At 37.6% G+C, this 20,417-nt stretch overlaps 21 non-coding genes and 2 pseudogenes across 21 annotated transcripts; 22 read left to right on the plus strand and 1 right to left on the minus strand.

Moving 5' to 3' along the window:
- Window positions 1-830: 830 nt before the first annotated feature.
- Window positions 831-949, minus strand: LOC134911971 (5S ribosomal RNA; annotated as a pseudogene).
- Window positions 950-1,745: 796 nt separating this feature from the next.
- Window positions 1,746-1,864, plus strand: LOC134911983 (5S ribosomal RNA; annotated as a pseudogene).
- Window positions 1,865-3,019: 1,155 nt separating this feature from the next.
- Window positions 3,020-3,091, plus strand: TRNAV-CAC (transfer RNA valine (anticodon CAC)). The gene has a single exon. It is a non-coding gene; the product is annotated as a tRNA-Val (tRNA).
- A 1,288-nt stretch (window positions 3,092-4,379) lies between these two features.
- On the plus strand, window positions 4,380-4,451 carry TRNAA-CGC (transfer RNA alanine (anticodon CGC)). The gene has a single exon. It is a non-coding gene; the product is annotated as a tRNA-Ala (tRNA).
- Window positions 4,452-4,804: 353 nt separating this feature from the next.
- On the plus strand, window positions 4,805-4,876 carry TRNAA-UGC (transfer RNA alanine (anticodon UGC)). The gene has a single exon. It is a non-coding gene; the product is annotated as a tRNA-Ala (tRNA).
- Window positions 4,877-5,751: 875 nt separating this feature from the next.
- On the plus strand, window positions 5,752-5,823 carry TRNAA-UGC (transfer RNA alanine (anticodon UGC)). The gene has a single exon. It is a non-coding gene; the product is annotated as a tRNA-Ala (tRNA).
- A 2,672-nt stretch (window positions 5,824-8,495) lies between these two features.
- TRNAA-CGC (transfer RNA alanine (anticodon CGC)) lies at window positions 8,496-8,567 on the plus strand. The gene has a single exon. It is a non-coding gene; the product is annotated as a tRNA-Ala (tRNA).
- Window positions 8,568-8,920: 353 nt separating this feature from the next.
- Window positions 8,921-8,997, plus strand: TRNAA-AGC (transfer RNA alanine (anticodon AGC)). Its single transcript has one exon. It is a non-coding gene; the product is annotated as a tRNA-Ala (tRNA).
- Window positions 8,998-9,871: 874 nt separating this feature from the next.
- On the plus strand, window positions 9,872-9,943 carry TRNAA-CGC (transfer RNA alanine (anticodon CGC)). Its single transcript has one exon. It is a non-coding gene; the product is annotated as a tRNA-Ala (tRNA).
- Window positions 9,944-10,296: 353 nt separating this feature from the next.
- On the plus strand, window positions 10,297-10,373 carry TRNAA-AGC (transfer RNA alanine (anticodon AGC)). The gene has a single exon. It is a non-coding gene; the product is annotated as a tRNA-Ala (tRNA).
- Window positions 10,374-11,246: 873 nt separating this feature from the next.
- On the plus strand, window positions 11,247-11,318 carry TRNAA-UGC (transfer RNA alanine (anticodon UGC)). Its single transcript has one exon. It is a non-coding gene; the product is annotated as a tRNA-Ala (tRNA).
- Window positions 11,319-11,671: 353 nt separating this feature from the next.
- Window positions 11,672-11,743, plus strand: TRNAA-UGC (transfer RNA alanine (anticodon UGC)). Its single transcript has one exon. It is a non-coding gene; the product is annotated as a tRNA-Ala (tRNA).
- Window positions 11,744-12,617: 874 nt separating this feature from the next.
- On the plus strand, window positions 12,618-12,689 carry TRNAA-CGC (transfer RNA alanine (anticodon CGC)). Its single transcript has one exon. It is a non-coding gene; the product is annotated as a tRNA-Ala (tRNA).
- A 346-nt stretch (window positions 12,690-13,035) lies between these two features.
- TRNAA-UGC (transfer RNA alanine (anticodon UGC)) lies at window positions 13,036-13,107 on the plus strand. Its single transcript has one exon. It is a non-coding gene; the product is annotated as a tRNA-Ala (tRNA).
- An 866-nt stretch (window positions 13,108-13,973) lies between these two features.
- Window positions 13,974-14,045, plus strand: TRNAA-CGC (transfer RNA alanine (anticodon CGC)). Its single transcript has one exon. It is a non-coding gene; the product is annotated as a tRNA-Ala (tRNA).
- A 1,300-nt stretch (window positions 14,046-15,345) lies between these two features.
- On the plus strand, window positions 15,346-15,417 carry TRNAA-CGC (transfer RNA alanine (anticodon CGC)). The gene has a single exon. It is a non-coding gene; the product is annotated as a tRNA-Ala (tRNA).
- A 353-nt stretch (window positions 15,418-15,770) lies between these two features.
- On the plus strand, window positions 15,771-15,842 carry TRNAA-AGC (transfer RNA alanine (anticodon AGC)). Its single transcript has one exon. It is a non-coding gene; the product is annotated as a tRNA-Ala (tRNA).
- Window positions 15,843-16,716: 874 nt separating this feature from the next.
- TRNAA-CGC (transfer RNA alanine (anticodon CGC)) lies at window positions 16,717-16,788 on the plus strand. The gene has a single exon. It is a non-coding gene; the product is annotated as a tRNA-Ala (tRNA).
- A 353-nt stretch (window positions 16,789-17,141) lies between these two features.
- TRNAA-UGC (transfer RNA alanine (anticodon UGC)) lies at window positions 17,142-17,213 on the plus strand. The gene has a single exon. It is a non-coding gene; the product is annotated as a tRNA-Ala (tRNA).
- An 874-nt stretch (window positions 17,214-18,087) lies between these two features.
- Window positions 18,088-18,159, plus strand: TRNAA-CGC (transfer RNA alanine (anticodon CGC)). Its single transcript has one exon. It is a non-coding gene; the product is annotated as a tRNA-Ala (tRNA).
- A 353-nt stretch (window positions 18,160-18,512) lies between these two features.
- Window positions 18,513-18,584, plus strand: TRNAA-AGC (transfer RNA alanine (anticodon AGC)). The gene has a single exon. It is a non-coding gene; the product is annotated as a tRNA-Ala (tRNA).
- An 874-nt stretch (window positions 18,585-19,458) lies between these two features.
- On the plus strand, window positions 19,459-19,530 carry TRNAA-CGC (transfer RNA alanine (anticodon CGC)). The gene has a single exon. It is a non-coding gene; the product is annotated as a tRNA-Ala (tRNA).
- Window positions 19,531-19,883: 353 nt separating this feature from the next.
- Window positions 19,884-19,955, plus strand: TRNAA-UGC (transfer RNA alanine (anticodon UGC)). Its single transcript has one exon. It is a non-coding gene; the product is annotated as a tRNA-Ala (tRNA).
- Window positions 19,956-20,417: the final 462 nt, after the last annotated feature.

Genomic DNA, 20,417 nt, shown 5'->3' on the forward strand with positions numbered 1-20,417 from the left:
TATGGAGGATGGATTTGGGCTTGAATGTCAAGTAATTAGTGATCAATCAATGCATGAAAAGATAAACACATATCAACTCTGTACAAAATACCTGGTGAAGCCTTAGTCAGCAATGCCCAGGAGGCAGTCATAGCCTGTATCCTATGTGCCCTTCTTCCAAGTTCTGACACTGCTGATAAAACAAAGAGAAGAAAAAAGAAAGACTCTGTGTTGGGGCACGCTTAGAAATTTGAAATAAGTTTATTAAAACTTAACATTTAATTAATAACGAATAAAAGTAATGAGGAGTTTGATACAAAAGAATTGTTCAAGAACACAAAGTAAACATATATATTGACAGAAATCAGGATAAGCCTGATACAAAATTATGGGCACCTGTGGTGAAAAATATACTGAAAAACATAAAAAATTACAAAAAATTAATATTATTAAGGTGCCTGAGTTAATCAAAATTCAAAATTGGAGTAGAGGTAAATGATATGTACATATAATCACCGCAGTGATAATTATAGGTAAGCACCTAGTCTAAAACCTCATGAGAATAGATGAGAGGCACAAAGGTTCATAATTGAGGTTCATAATTGAAATGTCAAATGACTGAGGGTAATCACCTGGTAGAGATTCTGTTTGCTAAAAGGCTAGATCCTTATAGATAACAAAGCATTTAAGATAAAAGTATGATTATTAAAGATACAAAAGAGCATTGATAAATAAGCCTAAAGGCAAAGCCAATTGTAGATAAATAGAAGGCTTGCGGGAAAGTTGGATAAGGAATAGGTAAGTTTCAGAAGTTGCTCTAACACTTCTGCTGTTTGTGATCAGAGGTCACAATCTTACTGCACCTGATATTCCCAAGAGGTCACCCTACTAGGTACTGATCAGGCTTATCAGCGCTTAGCTTCCAAGGTCGGATGAGATTGGGCGTTGCTGCTGAAATATGGCAGTAATAAACACTAGGACACAAATGAGAGAGTGTAATGAGTAGTGAGCAACAAGGTACTTCTGCTGTCCAGTTTCTAGCGCAGATTCTCTGTTGCTGTGAGCATTGCAGAGAGTGGTCTCGCATCTGGATGAGAGGGTACTAAAAATAGAAGTGAGATATGCTCAGAATAGGGAGGAAACCCTGCCTTCTGCTGTCCACTGTCTTATATAGATATATAGCGGACAGTGGATGAGAGAGGTGGGTTAGGCTTACCTATTGAAAAAAAGGGTGGTGGGAAAATTAGAAGAAGGAGAGGAAATGGTAATGTGGTGAGATCACAAATTAACAAAAAATTAAGTAAATTATGAAATAAAACAATCATGAAATCAACGATTAATTGGAAAAAGGAAAGTAAACACAGGCTGCATGGTAAAGGCTTACCAAAATGGGTATTCACAGTGAACAAGCCACCCTGGTGAAACGGTCCGTCTGTGCTCAGTGATGCTGAACTCTTTCTAGCTCAGATCACTTTTGGGACTCCCTGGTATTGTATGTGCCCATTTGGACTCCAGTTATTTAACTGATACTGATATATAATCAATATTGTTTTTTTCCATGTTTGCTATTTTTGATCCTTAATTATTGTTCTAAACCATTTTCTGGTATTTCCTTTTAAATGTAATACTTTTTTGCAGAATCCTTTCTGCATAAACAGGGTCTTATACCCATTTTGGTAAGCCTTTACCATGCAGCCAGAAACTGGACAGCAGAAGTACCTTGTTGCTCACTACTCATTACACTCTCTCATTTGTGTCCTAGTGTTTATTACTGCCATATTTCAGCAGCAACGCCCAATCTCATCCGACCTTGGAAGCTAAGCGCTGATAAGCCTGATCAGTACCTAGTAGGGTGACCTCTTGGGAATATCAGGTGCAGTAAGATTGTGACCTCTGATCACAAACAGCAGAAGTGTTAGAGCAACTTCTGAAACTTACCTATTCCTTATCCAACTTTCCCGCAAGCCTTCTATTTATCTACAATTGGCTTTGCCTTTAGGCTTATTTATCAATGCTCTTTTGTATCTTTAATAATCATACTTTTATCTTAAATGCTTTGTTATCTATAAGGATCTAGCCTTTTAGCAAACAGAATCTCTACCAGGTGATTACCCTCAGTCATTTGACATTTCAATTATGAACCTCAATTATGAACCTTTGTGCCTCTCATCTATTCTCATGAGGTTTTAGACTAGGTGCTTACCTATAATTATCACTGCGGTGATTATATGTACATATCATTTACCTCTACTCCAATTTTGAATTTTGATTAACTCAGGCACCTTAATAATATTAATTTTTTGTAATTTTTTATGTTTTTCAGTATATTTTTCACCACAGGTGCCCATAATTTTGTATCAGGCTTATCCTGATTTCTGTCAATATATATGTTTACTTTGTGTTCTTGAACAATTCTTTTGTATCAAACTCCTCATTACTTTTATTCGTTATTAATTAAATGTTAAGTTTTAATAAACTTATTTCAAATTTCTAAGCGTGCCCCAACACAGAGTCTTTCATTTTTCTTCTCTTTGCTTAACCATTACTGACTCTGGGAGCACCACCAACTCAAATAATTATATTTAGATGTCTTCATTAAGAATCTTTAAATTTAAACTTAGTATCGTTGGTCATTCCCTGAACAGTTTTCTACAATCTGTGTATTAATCTATGTTCATCATTACCACATTTTTCCTGTGCGGAACCAAACCAAATTTCTGTTAACTGCTGATAAAACAGAATGTAAGACTGTCCTCTACTTGGCAATACTTGATCAATATCCATGCCATTCATTACATAAGGTAGGGGATTCTGATGATAACCCAGACTCCGGGGAAGAAGTCTAACAGCAATTTAAAGTGTGGAATGATCATCTACTTGCATCCTCGTCAGCTGTGGAAACTATGGTGTCCTTGAACTCTGGCAAAGTGTAATGGTTTTTATTGCTTTATACTCTGAGTTGACCCTTAGAACACTAGAAAATAGTAGAACTTGAGTACAATGCAAAGCTGCAATCGAATGAGTACCACACTTTTTCACAGGGGATGTAGCTCAGTGGTAGAGCGCACGCTTCACATGTATGAGGCCCCGGGTTCAATCCCCGGTATCTCCATGTTTTGCAAAATGTAGATTCTTTCTTAACTCTATGTAACCTCTCCAGATCAACAAATGCATTAAAATACTCTAGAGAAATTGGAAAAGTTTCAATCAAACTATGAAAAATTATTGACCAGTCTATAAAATGTGATGTTGCTCAGTGGTAGATTATATTCCCCAGAATCTGTGTTTCCTCATTGAAATAAAAGTTATCATATGGTACCTACAGTATCCTTGAAATCTATACAGCAATGTATAATTGTTATCTTTGCTCCGTGCTCTGAGTTTAACCTTAGAACAGTGGAAGTAGTAGAACTTGAGTACTATGCAGAACAGCAATCGCTCGGTATCAAAACACACCAACTCAAAGGGGATGTAGCTCAGTGGTAGAGCGCATGCTTTGCATGTATGAGTCCCCCGGCATCTCCATGTTTTGCAAAATCTAGATTCTTACTTATCTGTATGTAACCTCTTCAGAAGAGCCCAATACCAACAAATGCATGAATGCACTCTACAGTAATGGATAAGAATAAACACCAATTATGAAAAATAATTGATCATTCTATTAAATGTGATGTAGCTCAGTGGTAGATTATATTCTGTGGATACTGTGTTTCCTTATTTAACCAGCAGTTACCATATCATACCTACTGACATTCTCCAAACACTGATGTCAAGTATATGGTAATTATGAAACAGAGTTTTAATTTCACTGGGAAATGAACTATAAAAGCAGTAGTTTCATAAAAGAACAAATCACACGATACAGCAAAACTAATTGATTAAGAAGGACAGACATCTTTAAACACATTGTGAACCTATGGAGGATGGATTTGGGCTTGAATGTCAAGTAATTAGTGATCAATCAATGCATGAAAAGATAAACACATATCAACTCTGTACAAAATACCTGGTGAAGCCTTAGTCAGCAATGCCCAGGAGGCAGTCATAGCCTGCATCCTATGTGCCCTTCTTCCAAGTTCTGACACTGCTGATAAAACAGAATGTAAGACTGTCCTCTACTTGGCAATACTTGATCAATATCCATGCCATTCATTACATAAGGTAGGGGATTCTGATGATAAACCAGACTCCGGTGAAGAAGTCTAACAGCAATTTAAAGTGTGGAATGATCATCTACCTGCATCCTGATCAGCTGTGGAAACTATGATGTCCTTGAACTCTGGCAAAGTGTAATGGTTTTTATTGCTTTATACTCTGAGATGACCCTTAGAACACTAGAAAATAGTAGAACTTGAGTACAATGCAAAGCTGCAATCGAATGAGTACCACACTTTCTCACAGGGGGTGTAGCTCAGTGGTAGAGCGCATGCTTCGCATGTATGAGGCCCCGGGTTCAATCCCCGGCATCTCCATGTTTTGCAAAATGTAGATTCTTTCTTAACTCTATGTAACCTCTCCAGATCAACAAATGCATTAAAATACTCTAGAGAAATTGGAAAAGTTTCAATCAAACTATGAAAAATTATTGACCAGTCTATAAAATGTGATGTTGCTCAGTGGTAGATTATATTCCCCAGAATCTGTGTTTTCTCATTGAAATAAAAGTTATCATATGATACCTACAGTATCCTTGAAATCTATACAGCAAGGTAAAATTGTTATCTTTGCTCCGTGCTCTGAGTTTAACCTTAGAACAGTGGAAGTAGTAGAACTTGAGTACTATGCAGAACAGCAATTGCTCGGTATCAATACACACCAACTCAAAGGGGATGTAGCTCAGTGGTAGAGCGCATGCTTTGCATGTATGAGGCCCTGGGTTCAATCCCCAGCATCTCCATGTTTTGCAAAATATAGATTCTTACTTATCTGTATGTAACCTCTTCAGAAGAGCCCAAGACCAACAAATGCATGAATGCACTCTACAGTAATGGGCATGAATTAACACCAATTATGAAAAATAATAGATCATTCTATTAAATGTGATGTAGCTCAGTGGTAGATTATATTCTGTGGATACTGTGTTTCCTTATTTAACCAGCAGTTACCATATCATACCTACTGACATTCTCCAAACACTGATGTCAAGTATATGGTAATTATGAAACAGAGTTTTAATTTCACTGGGAAATGAACTATAAAAGCAGTAGTTTCATAAAAGAACAAATCACACGATACAGCAAAACTAATTGATTAAGAAGGACAGACATCTTTAAACACATTGTGAACCTATGGAGGATGGATTTGGGCTTGAATGTCAAGTAATTAGTGATCAATCAATGCATGAAAAGAAAAACACATATCAACTCTGTACAAAATACCTGGTGAAGCCTTAGTCAGCAATGCCCAGGAGGCAGTCATAGCCTGCATCCTATGTGCCCTTCTTCCAAGTTCTGACACTGCTGATAAAACAGAATGTAAGACTGTCCTCTACTTGGCAATACTTGATCAATATCCATGCCATTCATTACATAAGGTAGGGGATTCTGATGATAACCTAGACTCCGGTGAAGAAGTCTAACAGCAAATTAAAGTGTGGAATGATCATCTACTTGCATCCTCATCAGCTGTGGAAACTATGGTGTCCTTGAACTCTGGCAAAGTGTAATGGTTTTTATTGCTTTATACTCTGAGATGAACCTTAGAACACTAGAAAATAGTAGAACTTGAGTACAATGCAAAGCTGCAATCGAATGAGTACCTCACTTATTCACAAGGGATGTAGCTCAGTGGTAGAGCGCATGTTTTGCATGTATGAGGCCCCGGGTTCAATCCCCGGCATCCCCGTGTTTTGCAAAATGTAGATTCTTTCTTAACTCTATGTAACCTCTCCAGATCAACAAATGCATTAAAATACTCTAGAGAAATTGGAAAAGTTTCAATCAAATTATGAAAAATTATTGACCAGTCTATAAAATGTGATGTTGCTCAGTGGTAGATTATATTCCCCAGAATCTGTGTTTCCTCATTGAAATAAAAGTTATCATATGATACCTACAGTATCCTTGAAATCTATACAGCAAGGTATAATTGTTATCTTTGCTCCGTGCTCTGAGTTTAACCTTAGAACAGTGGAAGTAGTAGAACTTGAGTACTATGCAGAACAGCAATCGCTCGGTATCAAAACACACCAACTCAAAGGGGATGTTACTCAGTGGTAGAGCACTTGCTTTGCATCTATGAGTCCCCGGGTTCAATCCCCAGCATCTCCATGTTTTGCAAAATATAGATTCTTACTTATCTGTATGTAACCTCTTCAGAAGAGCCCAAGACCAACAAATGCATGAATGCACTCTACAGTAATGGGCAAGAATTAACACCAATTATGAAAAATAATTGATCATTCTATTAAATGTGATGTAGCTCAGTGGTAGATTATATTCTGTGGATACTGTGTTTCCTTATTTAACCAGCAGTTACCATATCATACCTACTGACATTCTCCAAACACTGATGTCAAGTATATGGTAATTATGAAACAGAGTTTTAATTTCACTAGGAAATGAACTATAAAAGCAGTAGTTTCATAAAAGAACAAATCACACGATACAGCAAAACTAATTGATTAAGAAGGACAGACATCTTTAAACACATTGTGAACCTATGGAGGATGGATTTGGGCTTGAATGTCAAGTAATTAGTGACCAATCAATGCATGAAAAGATAAACACATATCAACTCTGTACAAAATACCTGGTGAAGCCTTAGTCAGCAATGCCCAGGAGGCAGTCATAGCCTGTATCCTATGTGCCCTTCTTCCAAGTTCTGACACTGCTGATAAAACAGAATGTAAGACTGTCCTCTACTTGGCAATACTTGATCAATATCCATGCCATTCATTACATAAGGTAGGGGATTCTGATGATAACCCAGACTCCGGGGAAGAAGTCTAACAGCAATTTAAAGTGTGGAATGATCATCTACTTGCATCCTCGTCAGCTGTGGAAACTATGGTGTCCTTGAACTCTGGCAAAGTGTAATGGTTTTTATTGCTTTATACTCTGAGATGACCCTTAGAACACTAGAAAATAGTAGAACTTGAGTACAATGCAAAGCTGCAATCGAATGAGTACCACACTTTTTCACAGGGGATGTAGCTCAGTGGTAGAGCGCACGCTTCACATGTATGAGGCCCCGTGTTCAATCCCCGGTATCTCCCTGTTTTGCAAAATGTAGATTCTTTCTTAACTCTATGTAACCTCTCCAGATCAACAAATGCATTAAAATACTCTAGAGAAATTGGAAAAGTTTCAATCAAACTATGAAAAATTATTGACCAGTCTATAAAATGTGATGTTGCTCAGTGGTAGATTATATTCCCCAGAATCTGTGTTTCCTCATTGAAATAAAAGTTATCATATGGTACCTACAGTATCCTTGAAATCTATACAGCAATGTATAATTGTTATCTTTGCTCCGTGCTCTGAGTTTAACCTTAGAACAGTGGAAGTAGTAGAACTTGAGTACTATGCAGAACAGCAATCGCTCGGTATCAAAACACACCAACTCAAAGGGGATGTAGCTCAGTGGTAGAGCGCATGCTTTGCATGTATGAGTCCCCCGGTTCAATCCTCGGCATCTCCATGTTTTGCAAAATCCAGATTCTTACTTATCTGTATGTAACCTCTTCAGAAGAGCCCAAGACCAACAAATGCATGAATGCACTCTACAGTAATGGATAAGAATAAACACCAATTATGAAAAATAATTGATCATTCTATTAAATGTGATGTAGCTCAGTGGTAGATTATATTCTGTGGATACTGTGTTTCCTTATTTAACCAGCAGTTACCATATCATACCTACTGACATTCTCCAAACACTGATGTCAAGTATATGGTAATTATGAAACAGAGTTTTAATTTCACTGGGAAATGAACTATAAAAGCAGTAGTTTCATAAAAGAACAAATCACACGATACAGCAAAACTAATTGATTAAGAAGGACAGACATCTTTAAACACATTGTGAACCTATGGAGGATGGATTTGGGCTTGAATGTCAAGTAATTAGTGATCAATCAATGCATGAAAAGATAAACACATATCAACTCTGTACAAAATACCTGGTGAAGCCTTAGTCAGCAATGCCCAGGAGGCAGTCATAGCCTGCATCCTATGTGCCCTTCTTCCAAGTTCTGACACTGCTGATAAAACAGAATGTAAGACTGTCCTCTACTTGGCAATACTTGATCAATATCCATGCCATTCATTACATAAGGTAGGGGATTCTGATGATAACCCAGACTCCGGTGAAGAAGTCTAACAGCAATTTAAAGTGTGGAATGATCATCTACCTGCATCCTGATCAGCTGTGGAAACTATGGTGTCCTTGAACTCTGGCAAAGTGTAATGGTTGTTATTGCTTTATACTCTGAGATGACCCTTAGAACACTAGAAAATAGTAGAACTTGAGTACAATGCAAAGCTGCAATCGAATGAGTACCGCACTTTTTCACAGGGGATGTAGCTCAGTGGTAGAGCGCATGCTTCGCATGTATGAGGCCCCGTGTTCAATCCCCGGCATCTCCATGTTTTGCAAAATGTAGATTCTTTCTTAACTCTATGTAACCTCTCCAGATCAACAAATGTATTAAAATACTCTATAGAAATTGGAAAAGTTTCAATCAAACTATGAAAAATTATTGACCAGTCTATAAAATGTGATGTTGCTCAGTGGTAGATTACATTCCCCAGAATCTGTGTTTTCTCATTGAAATAAAAGTTATCATATGATACCTACAGTATCCTTGAAATCTATACAGCAAGGTATAATTGTTATCTTTGCTCCGTGCTCTGAGTTTAACCTTAGAACAGTGGAAGTAGTAGAACTTGAGTACTATGCAGAACAGCAATTGCTCGGTATCAATACACACCAACTCAAAGGGGATGTAGCTCAGTGGTAGAGCGCATGCTTAGCATGTATGAGGCCCTGGGTTCACTTCAATCCCCAGCATCTCCATGTTTTGAAAAATATAGATTCTTACTTATCTGTATGTAACCTCTTCAGAAGAGCCCAAGACCAACAAATGCATGAATGCACTCTACAGTATTGGGCAAGAATTAATACCAATTATGAAAAATAATTGATCATTCTATTAAATGTGATGTAGCTCAGTGGTAGATTATATTCTGTGGATACTGTGTTTCCTTATTTAACCAGCAGTTACCATATCATACCTACTGACATTCTCCAAACACTGATGTCAAGTATATGGTAATTATGAAACAGAGTTTTAATTTCACTGGGAAATGAACTATAAAAGCAGTAGTTTCATAAAAGAACAAATCACACGATACAGCAAAACTAATTGATTAAGAAGGACAGACATCTTTAAACACATTGTGAACCTATGGAGGATGGATTTGGGCTTGAATGTCAAGTAATTAGTGATCAATCAATGCATGAAAAGATAAACACATATCAACTCTGTATAAATACCTGGTGAAGCCTTAGTCAGCAATGCCCAGGAGGCAGTCATAGCCTGCATCCTATGTGCCCTTCTTCCAAGTTCTGACACTGCTGATAAAACAGAATGTAAGACTGTCCTCTACTTGGCAATACTTGATCAATATCCATGCCATTCATTACATAAGGTAGGGGATTCTGATGATAACCCAGACTCCGGTGAAGAAGTCTAACAGCAATTTAAAGTATGGAATGATCATCTACTTGCATCCTGATCAGCTGTGGAAACTATGGTGTCCTTTAACTCTGGCAAAGTGTAATGGTTTTTATTGCTTTATACTCTGAGATGACCCTTAGAACACTAGAAAATAGTAGAACTTGAGTACAATGCAAAGCTGCAATCGAATGAGTACCGCACTTTTTCACAGGGGATGTAGCTCAGTGGTAGAGCGCATGCTTCGCATGTATGAGGCCCCGTGTTCAATCCCCGGCATCTCCATGTTTTGCAAAATGTAGATTCTTTCTTAACTCTATGTAACCTCTCCAGATCAACAAATGTATTAAAATACTGTATAGAAATTGGAAAAGTTTCAATCAAACTATGAAAAATTATTGACCAGTCTATAAAATGTGATGTTGCTCAGTGGTAGATTACATTCCCCAGAATCTGTGTTTTCTCATTGAAATAAAAGTTATCATATGATACCTACAGTATCCTTGAAATCTATACAGCAAGGTATAATTGTTATCTTTGCTCCGTGCTCTGAGTTTAACCTTAGAACAGTGGAAGTAGTAGAACTTGAGTACTATGCAGAACAGCAATTGCTCGGTATCAATACACACCAACTCAAAGGGGATGTAGCTCAGTGGTAGAGCGCATGCTTAGCATGTATGAGGCCCTGGGTTCACTTCAATCCCCAGCATCTCCATGTTTTGCAAAATATAGATTCTTACTTATCTGTATGTAACCTCTTCAGAAGAGCCCAAGACCAACAAATGCATGAATGCACTCTACAGTATTGGGCAAGAATTAATACCAATTATGAAAAATAATTGATCATTCTATTAAATGTGATGTAGCTCAGTGGTAGATTATATTCTGTGGATACTGTGTTTCCTTATTTAACCAGCAGTTACCATATCATACCTACTGACATTCTCCAAACACTGATGTCAAGTATATGGTAATTATGAAACAGAGTTTAAATTTCACTGGGAAATGAACTATAAAAGCAGTAGTTTCATAAAAGAACAAATCACACGATACAGCAAAACTAATTGATTAAGAAGGACAGACATCTTTAAACACATTGTGAACCTATGGAGGATGGATGGGCTTGAATGTCAAGTAATTAGTGATCAATCAATGCATGAAAAGATAAACACATATCAACTCTGTACAAAATACCTGGTGAAGCCTTAGTCAGCAATGCCCAGGAGGCAGTCATAGCCTGTATCCTATGTGCCCTTCTTCCAAGTTCTGACACTGCTGATAAAACAGAATGTAAGACTGTCCTCTACTTGGCAATACTTGATCAATATCCATGCCATTCATTACATAAGGTAGGGGATTCTGATGATAACCCAGACTCCGGTGAAGAAGTCTAACAGCAATTTAAAGTGCGGAATGATCATCTACTTGCATCCTCATCAGCTGTGGAAACTATAGTGTCCTTGAACTCTGGCAAAGTGTAATGGTTTTTATTGCTTTATACTCTGAGATGACCCTTAGAACACTAGAAAATAGTAGAACTTGAGTACAATGCAAAGCTGCAATCGAATGAGTACCACACTTTTTCACAGGGGTTGTAGCTCAGTGGTAGAGCGCATGCTTTGCATGTATGAGGCCCTGGGTTCAATCCCCGGCATCCCCATGTTTTGCAAAATGTAGATTCTTTCTTAACTCTATGTAACCTCTCCAGATCAACAAATGCATTAAAATACTCTAGAGAAATTGGAAAAGTTTCAATCAAACTATGAAAAATTATTGACCAGTCTATAAAATGTGATGTTGCTCAGTGGTAGATTATATTCCCCAGAATCTGTGTTTCCTCATTGAAATAAAAGTTATCATATGGTACCTACAGTATCCTTGAAATCTATACAGCAAGGTATAATTGTTATCTTTGCTCCGTGCTCTGAGTTTAACCTTAGAACAGTGGAAGTAGTAGAACTTGAGTACTATGCAGAACAGCAATCGCTCGGTATCATAACACACCAACTCAAAGGGGATGTAGCTCAGTGGTAGAGCGCATGCTTTGCATGTATGAGTCCCCGGGTTCAATCCCCGGCATCTCCATGTTTTGCAAAATCTAGATTCTTACTTATCTGTATGTAACCTCTTCAGAAGAGCCCAAGACCAACAAATGCATGAATGCACTCTACAGTAATGGGCAAGAATTAACACCAATTATGAAAAATAATTGATCATTCTATTAAATGTGATGTAGCTCAGTGGTAGATTATATTCTGTGGATACTGTGTTTCCTTATTTAACCAGCAGTTACCATATCATACCTACTGACATTCTCCAAACACTGATGTCAAGTATATGGTAATTATGAAACAGAGTTTTCATTTCACTGGGAAATGAACTATAAAAGCAGTAGTTTCATAAAAGAACAAATCACACGATACAGCAAAACTAATTGATTAAGAAGGACAGACATCTTTAAACACATTGTGAACCTATGGAGGATGGATTTGGGCTTGAATGTCAAGTAATTAGTGATCAATCAATGCATGAAAAGATAAACACATATCAACTCTGTATAAATTCCTGGTGAAGCCTTAGTCAGCAATGCCCAGGAGGCAGTCATAGCCTGTATCCTATGTGCCCTTCTTCCAAGTTCTGACACTGCTGATAAAACAGAATGTAAGACTGTCCTCTACTTGGCAATACTTGATCAATATCCATGCCATTCATTACATAAGGTAGGGGATTCTGATGATAACCCAGACTCCGGTGAAGAAGTCTAACAGCAATTTAAAGTGTGGAATGATCATCTACTTGCATCCTGATCAGCTATGGAAACTATGGTGTCCTTGAACTCTGGCAAAGTGTAATGGTTTTTATTGCTTTATACTCTGAGATGACCCTTAGAACACTAGAAAATAGTAGAACTTGAGTACAATGCAAAGCTGCAATCGAATGAGTACCGCACTTTTTCACAGGGGATGTAGCTCAGTGGTAGAGCGCATGCTTCGCATGTATGAGGCCCCGGGTTCAATCCCCGGCATCTCCATGTTTTGCAAAATGTAGATTCTTTCTTAACTCTATGTAACCTCTCCAGATCAACAAATGCATTAAAATACTCTAGAGAAATTGGAAAAGTTTCAATCAAACTATGAAAAATTATTGACCAGTCTATAAAATGTGATGTTGCTCAGTGGTAGATTATATTCCCCAGAATCTGTGTTTTCTCATTGAAATAAAAGTTATCATATGATACCTACAGTATCCTTGAAATCTATACAGCAAGGTATAATTGTTATCTTTGCTCCGTGCTCATCCTTAGAACAGTGGAAGTAGTAGAACTTGAGTACTATGCAGAACAGCAATTGCTCGGTATCAATACACACCAACTCAAAGGGGATGTAGCTCAGTGGTAGAGCGCATGCTTTGCATGTATAAGGCCCCGGGTTCAATCCCCAGCATCTCCATGTTTTGCAAAATATAGATTCTTACTTATCTGTATGTAACCTCTTCAGAAGAGCCCAAGACCAATGAATGCACTCTACAGTATTGGGCAAGAATTAATACCAATTATGAAAAATAATTGATCATTCTATTAAATGTGATGTAGCTCAGTGGTAGATTATATTCTGTGGATACTGTGTTTCCTTATTTAACCAGCAGTTACCATATCATACCTACTGACATTCTCCAAACACTGATGTCAAGTATATGGTAATTATGAAACAGAGTTTTAATTTCACTGGGAAATGAACTATAAAAGCAGTAGTTTCATAAAAGAACAAATCACACGATACAGCAAAACTAATTGATTAAGAAGGACAGACATCTTTAAACACATTGTGAACCTATGGAGGATGGATTTGGGCTTGAATGTCAAGTAATTAGTGATCAATCAATGCATGAAAAGATAAACACATATCAACTCTGTACAAAATACCTGGTGAAGCCTTAGTCAGCAATGCCCAGGAGGCAGTCATAGCCTGTATCCTATGTGCCCTTCTTCCAAGTTCTGACACTGCTGATAAAACAGAATGTAAGACTGTCCTCTACTTGGCAATACTTGATCAATATCCATGCCATTCATTACATAAGGTAGGGGATTCTGATGATAACCCAGACTCCGGTGAAGAAGTCTAACAGCAATTTAAAGTGTGGAATGATCATCTACTTGCATCCTCATCAGCTGTGGAAACTATAGTGTCCTTGAACTCTGGCAAAGTGTAATGGTTTTTATTGCTTTATACTCTGAGATGACCCTTAGAACACTAGAAAATAGTAGAACTTGAGTACAATGCAAAGCTGCAATCGAATGAGTACCACACATTTCACAGGGGATGTAGCTCAGTGGTAGAGCGCATGCTTCGCATGTATGAGGCCCCAGCTTCAATCCCCGGCATCTCCATGTTTTGAAAAATGTAGATTCTTTCTTAACTCTATGTAACCTCTCCAGATCAACAAATGCATTAAAATACTCTAGAGAAATTGGAAAAGTTTCAATCAAACTATGAAAAATTATTGACCAGTCTATAAAATGTGATGTTGCTCAGTGGTAGATTATATTCCCCAGAATCTGTGTTTCCTCATTGAAATAAAAGTTATCATATGGTACCTACAGTATCCTTGAAATCTATACAGCAATGTATAATTGTTATCTTTGCTCCGTGCTCTGAGTTTAACCTTAGAACAGTGGAAGTAGTAGAACTTGAGTACTATGCAGAACAGCAATCGCTCGGTATCAAAACACACCAACTCAAAGGGGATGTAGCTCAGTGGTAGAGCGCATGCTTTGCATGTATGAGTCCCCCGGTTCAATCCTCGGCATCTCCATGTTTTGCAAAATCCAGATTCTTACTTATCTGTATGTAACCTCTTCAGAAGAGCCCAAGACCAACAAATGCATGAATGCACTCTACAGTAATGGATAAGAATAAACACCAATTATGAAAAATAATTGATCATTCTATTAAATGTGATGTAGCTCAGTGGTAGATTATATTCTGTGGATACTGTGTTTCCTTATTTAACCAGCAGTTACCATATCATACCTACTGACATTCTCCAAACACTGATGTCAAGTATATGGTAATTATGAAACAGAGTTTTAATTTCACTGGGAAATGAACTATAAAAGCAGTAGTTTCATAAAAGAACAAATCACACGATACAGCAAAACTAATTGATTAAGAAGGACAGACATCTTTAAACACATTGTGAACCTATGGAGGATGGATTTGGGCTTGAATGTCAAGTAATTAGTGATCAATCAATGCATGAAAAGATAAACACATATCAACTCTGTACAAAATACCTGGTGAAGCCTTAGTCAGCAATGCCCAGGAGGCAGTTATAGCCTGCATCCTATGTGCCCTTCTTCCAAGTTCTGACACTGCTGATAAAACAGAATGTAAGACTGTCCTCTACTTGGCAATACTTGATCAATATCCATGCCATTCATTACATAAGGTAGGGGATTCTGATGATAACCCAGACTCCGGTGAAGAAGTCTAACAGCAATTTAAAGTGTGGAATGATCATCTACCTGCATCCTGATCAGCTGTGGAAACTATGGTGTCCTTGAACTCTGGCAAAGTGTAATGGTTTTTATTGCTTTATACTCTGAGATGACCCTTAGAACACTAGAAAATAGTAGAACTTGAGTACAATGCAAAGCTGCAATCGAATGAGTACCACACTTTTTCACAGGGGGTGTAGCTCAGTGGTAGAGCGCATGCTTCGCATGTATGAGGCCCCGGGTTCAATCCCCGGCATCTCCATGTTTTGCAAAATGTAGATTCTTTCTTAACTCTATGTAACCTCTCCAGATCAACAAATGTATTAAAATACTCTATAGAAATTGGAAAAGTTTCAATCAAACTATGAAAAATTATTGACCAGTCTATAAAATGTGATGTTGCTCAGTGGTAGATTACATTCCCCAGAATCTGTGTTTTCTCATTGAAATAAAAGTTATCATATGATACCTACAGTATCCTTGAAATCTATACAGCAAGTTATAATTGTTATCTTTGCTCCGTGCTCTGAGTTTAACCTTAGAACAGTGGAAGTAGTAGAACTTGAGTACTATGCAGAACAGCAATTGCTCGGTATCAATACACACCAACTCAAAGGGGATGTAGCTCAGTGGTAGAGCGCATGCTTAGCATGTATGAGGCCCTGGGTTCAATCCCCAGCATCTCCATGTTTTGAAAAATATAGATTCTTACTTATCTGTATGTAACCTCTTCAGAAGAGCCCAAGACCAACAAATGCATGAATGCACTCTACAGTATTGGGCAAGAATTAATACCAATTATGAAAAATAATTGATCATTCTATTAAATGTGATGTAGCTCAGTGGTAGATTATATTCTGTGGATACTGTGTTTCCTTATTTAACCAGCAGTTACCATATCATACCTACTGACATTCTCCAAACACTGATGTCAAGTATATGGTAATTATGAAACAGAGTTTTAATTTCACTGGGAAATGAACTATAAAAGCAGTAGTTTCATAAAAGAACAAATCACACGATACAGCAAAACTAATTGATTAAGAAGGACAGACATCTTTAAACACATTGTGAACCTATGGAGGATGGATTTGGGCTTGAATGTCAAGTAATTAGTGATCAATCAATGCATGAAAAGATAAACACATATCAACTCTGTATAAATACCTGGTGAAGCCTTAGTCAGCAATGCCCAGGAGGCAGTCATAGCCTGCATCCTATGTGCCCTTCTTCCAAGTTCTGACACTGCTGATAAAACAGAATGTAAGACTGTCCTCTACTTGGCAATACTTGATCAATATCCATGCCATTCATTACATAAGGTAGGGGATTCTGATGATAACCCAGACTCCGGTGAAGAAGTCTAACAGCAATTTAAAGTATGGAATGATCATCTACTTGCATCCTGATCAGCTGTGGAAACTATGGTGTCCTTTAACTCTGGCAAAGTGTAATGGTTTTTATTGCTTTATACTCTGAGATGACCCTTAGAAAACTAGAAAATAGTAGAACTTGAGTACAATGCAAAGCTGCAATCGAATGAGTACTGCACTATTTCACAGGGGATATAGCTCAGTGGTAGAGCGCATGCTTCGCATGTATGAGGCCCCGTGTTCAATCCCCGGCATCTCCATGTTTTGCAAAATGTAGATTCTTTCTTAACTCTATGTAACCTCTCCAGATCAACAAATGCATTAAAATACTCTAGAGAAATTGGAAAAGTTTCAATCAAAATATGAAAAATTATTGACCAGTCTATAAAATGTGATGTTGCTCAGTGGTAGATTATATTCCCCAGAATCTGTGTTTCCTCATTGAAATAAAAGTTATCATATGGTACCTACAGTATCCTTGAAATCTATACAGCAAGGTATAATTGTTATCTTTGCTCCGTGCTCTGAGTTTAACCTTAGAACAGTGGAAGTAGTAGAACTTGAGTACTATGCAGAACAGCAATCGCTCGGTATCATAACACACCAACTCAAAGGGGATGTAGCTCAGTGGTAGAGCGCATGCTTTGCATGTATGAGTCCCCGGGTTCAATCCCCGGCATCTCCATGTTTTGCAAAATCTAGATTCTTACTTATCTGTATGTAACCTCTTCAGAAGAGCCCAAGACCACCAAATGCATGAATGCACTCTACAGTAATGGGCAAGAATTAACACCAATTATGAAAAATAATTGATCATTCTATTAAATGTGATGTAGCTCAGTGGTAGATTATATTCTGTGGATACTGTGTTTCCTTATTTAACCAGCAGTTACCATATCATACCTACTGACATTCTCCAAACACTGATGTCAAGTATATGGTAATTATGAAACAGAGTTTTCATTTCACTGGGAAATGAACTATAAAAGCAGTAGTTTCATAAAAGAACAAATCACACGATACAGCAAAACTAATTGATTAAGAAGGACAGACATCTTTAAACACATTGTGAACCTATGGAGGATGGATTTGGGCTTGAATGTCAAGTAATTAGTGATCAATCAATGCATGAAAAGATAAACACATATCAACTCTGTATAAATTCCTGATGAAGCCTTAGTCATCAATGCCCAGGAGGCAGTCATAGCCTGTATCCTATGTGCCCTTCTTCCAAGTTCTGACACTGCTGATAAAACAGAATGTAAGACTGTCCTCTACTTGGCAATACTTGATCAATATCCATGCCATTCATTACATAAGGTAGGGGATTCTGATGATAACCCAGACTCCGGTGAAGAAGTCTAACAGCAATTTAAAGTGTGGAATGATCATCTACCTGCATCCTGATCAGCTGTGGAAACTATGGTGTCCTTGAACTCTGGCAAAGTGTAATGGTTTTTATTGCTTTATACTCTGAGATGACCCTTAGAACACTAGAAAATAGTAGAACTTGAGTACAATGCAAAGCTGCAATCGAATGAGTACCACACTTTTTCACAGGGGGTGTAGCTCAGTGGTAGAGCGCATGCTTCGCATGTATGAGGCCCCGGGTTCAATCCCCGGCATCTCCATGTTTTGCAAAATGTAGATTCTTTCTTAACTCTATGTAACCTCTCCAGATCAACAAATGTATTAAAATACTCTATAGAAATTGGAAAAGTTTCAATCAAACTATGAAAAATTATTGACCAGTCTATAAAATGTGATGTTGCTCAGTGGTAGATTACATTCCCCAGAATCTGTGTTTTCTCATTGAAATAAAAGTTATCATATGATACCTACAGTATCCTTGAAATCTATACAGCAAGTTATAATTGTTATCTTTGCTCCGTGCTCTGAGTTTAACCTTAGAACAGTGGAAGTAGTAGAACTTGAGTACTATGCAGAACAGCAATTGCTCGGTATCAATACACACCAACTCAAAGGGGATGTAGCTCAGTGGTAGAGCGCATGCTTAGCATGTATGAGGCCCTGGGTTCAATCCCCAGCATCTCCATGTTTTGAAAAATATAGATTCTTACTTATCTGTATGTAACCTCTTCAGAAGAGCCCAAGACCAACAAATGCATGAATGCACTCTACAGTATTGGGCAAGAATTAATACCAATTATGAAAAATAATTGATCATTCTATTAAATGTGATGTAGCTCAGTGGTAGATTATATTCTGTGGATACTGTGTTTCCTTATTTAACCAGCAGTTACCATATCATACCTACTGACATTCTCCAAACACTGATGTCAAGTATATGGTAATTATGAAACAGAGTTTTAATTTCACTGGGAAATGAACTATAAAAGCAGTAGTTTCATAAAAGAACAAATCACACGATACAGCAAAACTAATTGATTAAGAAGGACAGACATCTTTAAACACATTGTGAACCTATGGAGGATGGATTTGGGCTTGAATGTCAAGTAATTAGTGATCAATCAATGCATGAAAAGATAAACACATATCAACTCTGTATAAATACCTGGTGAAGCCTTAGTCAGCAATGCCCAGGAGGCAGTCATAGCCTGCATCCTATGTGCCCTTCTTCCAAGTTCTGACACTGCTGATAAAACAGAATGTAAGACTGTCCTCTACTTGGCAATACTTGATCAATATCCATGCCATTCATTACATAAGGTAGGGGATTCTGATGATAACCCAGACTCCGGTGAAGAAGTCTAACAGCAATTTAAAGTATGGAATGATCATCTACTTGCATCCTGATCAGCTGTGGAAACTATGGTGTCCTTTAACTCTGGCAAAGTGTAATGGTTTTTATTGCTTTATACTCTGAGATGACCCTTAGAACACTAGAAAATAGTAGAACTTGAGTACAATGCAAAGCTGCAATCGAATGAGTACTGCACTTTTTCACAGGGGATATAGCTCAGTGGTAGAGCGCATGCTTCGCATGTATGAGGCCCCGTGTTCAATCCCCGGCATCTCCATGTTTTGCAAAATGTAGATTCTTTCTTAACTCTATGTAACCTCTCCAGATCAACAAATGCATTAAAATACTCTAGAGAAATTGGAAAAGTTTCAATCAAAATATGAAAAATTATTGACCAGTCTATAAAATGTGATGTTGCTCAGTGGTAGATTATATTCCCCAGAATCTGTGTTTCCTCATTGAAATAAAAGTTATCATATGGTACCTACAGTATCCTTGAAATCTATACAGCAAGGTATAATTGTTATCTTTGCTCCGTGCTCTGAGTTTAACCTTAGAACAGTGGAAGTAGTAGAACTTGAGTACTATGCAGAACAGCAATCGCTCGGTATCATAACACACCAACTCAAAGGGGATGTAGCTCAGTGGTAGAGCGCATGCTTTGCATGTATGAGTCCCCGGGTTCAATCCCCGGCATCTCCATGTTTTGCAAAATCTAGATTCTTACTTATCTGTATGTAACCTCTTCAGAAGAGCCCAAGACCACCAAATGCATGAATGCACTCTACAGTAATGGGCAAGAATTAACACCAATTATGAAAAATAATTGATCATTCTATTAAATGTGATGTAGCTCAGTGGTAGATTATATTCTGTGGATACTGTGTTTCCTTATTTAACCAGCAGTTACCATATCATACCTACTGACATTCTCCAAACACTGATGTCAAGTATATGGTAATTATGAAACAGAGTTTTCATTTCACTGGGAAATGAACTATAAAAGCAGTAGTTTCATAAAAGAACAAATCACACGATACAGCAAAACTAATTGATTAAGAAGGACAGACATCTTTAAACACATTGTGAACCTATGGAGGATGGATTTGGGCTTGAATGTCAAGTAATTAGTGATCAATCAATGCATGAAAAGATAAACACATA

Source organism: Pseudophryne corroboree, chromosome 4 (assembly GCF_028390025.1).
Source record: "Pseudophryne corroboree isolate aPseCor3 chromosome 4, aPseCor3.hap2, whole genome shotgun sequence".
NCBI lineage: Eukaryota > Metazoa > Chordata > Amphibia > Anura > Myobatrachidae > Pseudophryne > Pseudophryne corroboree.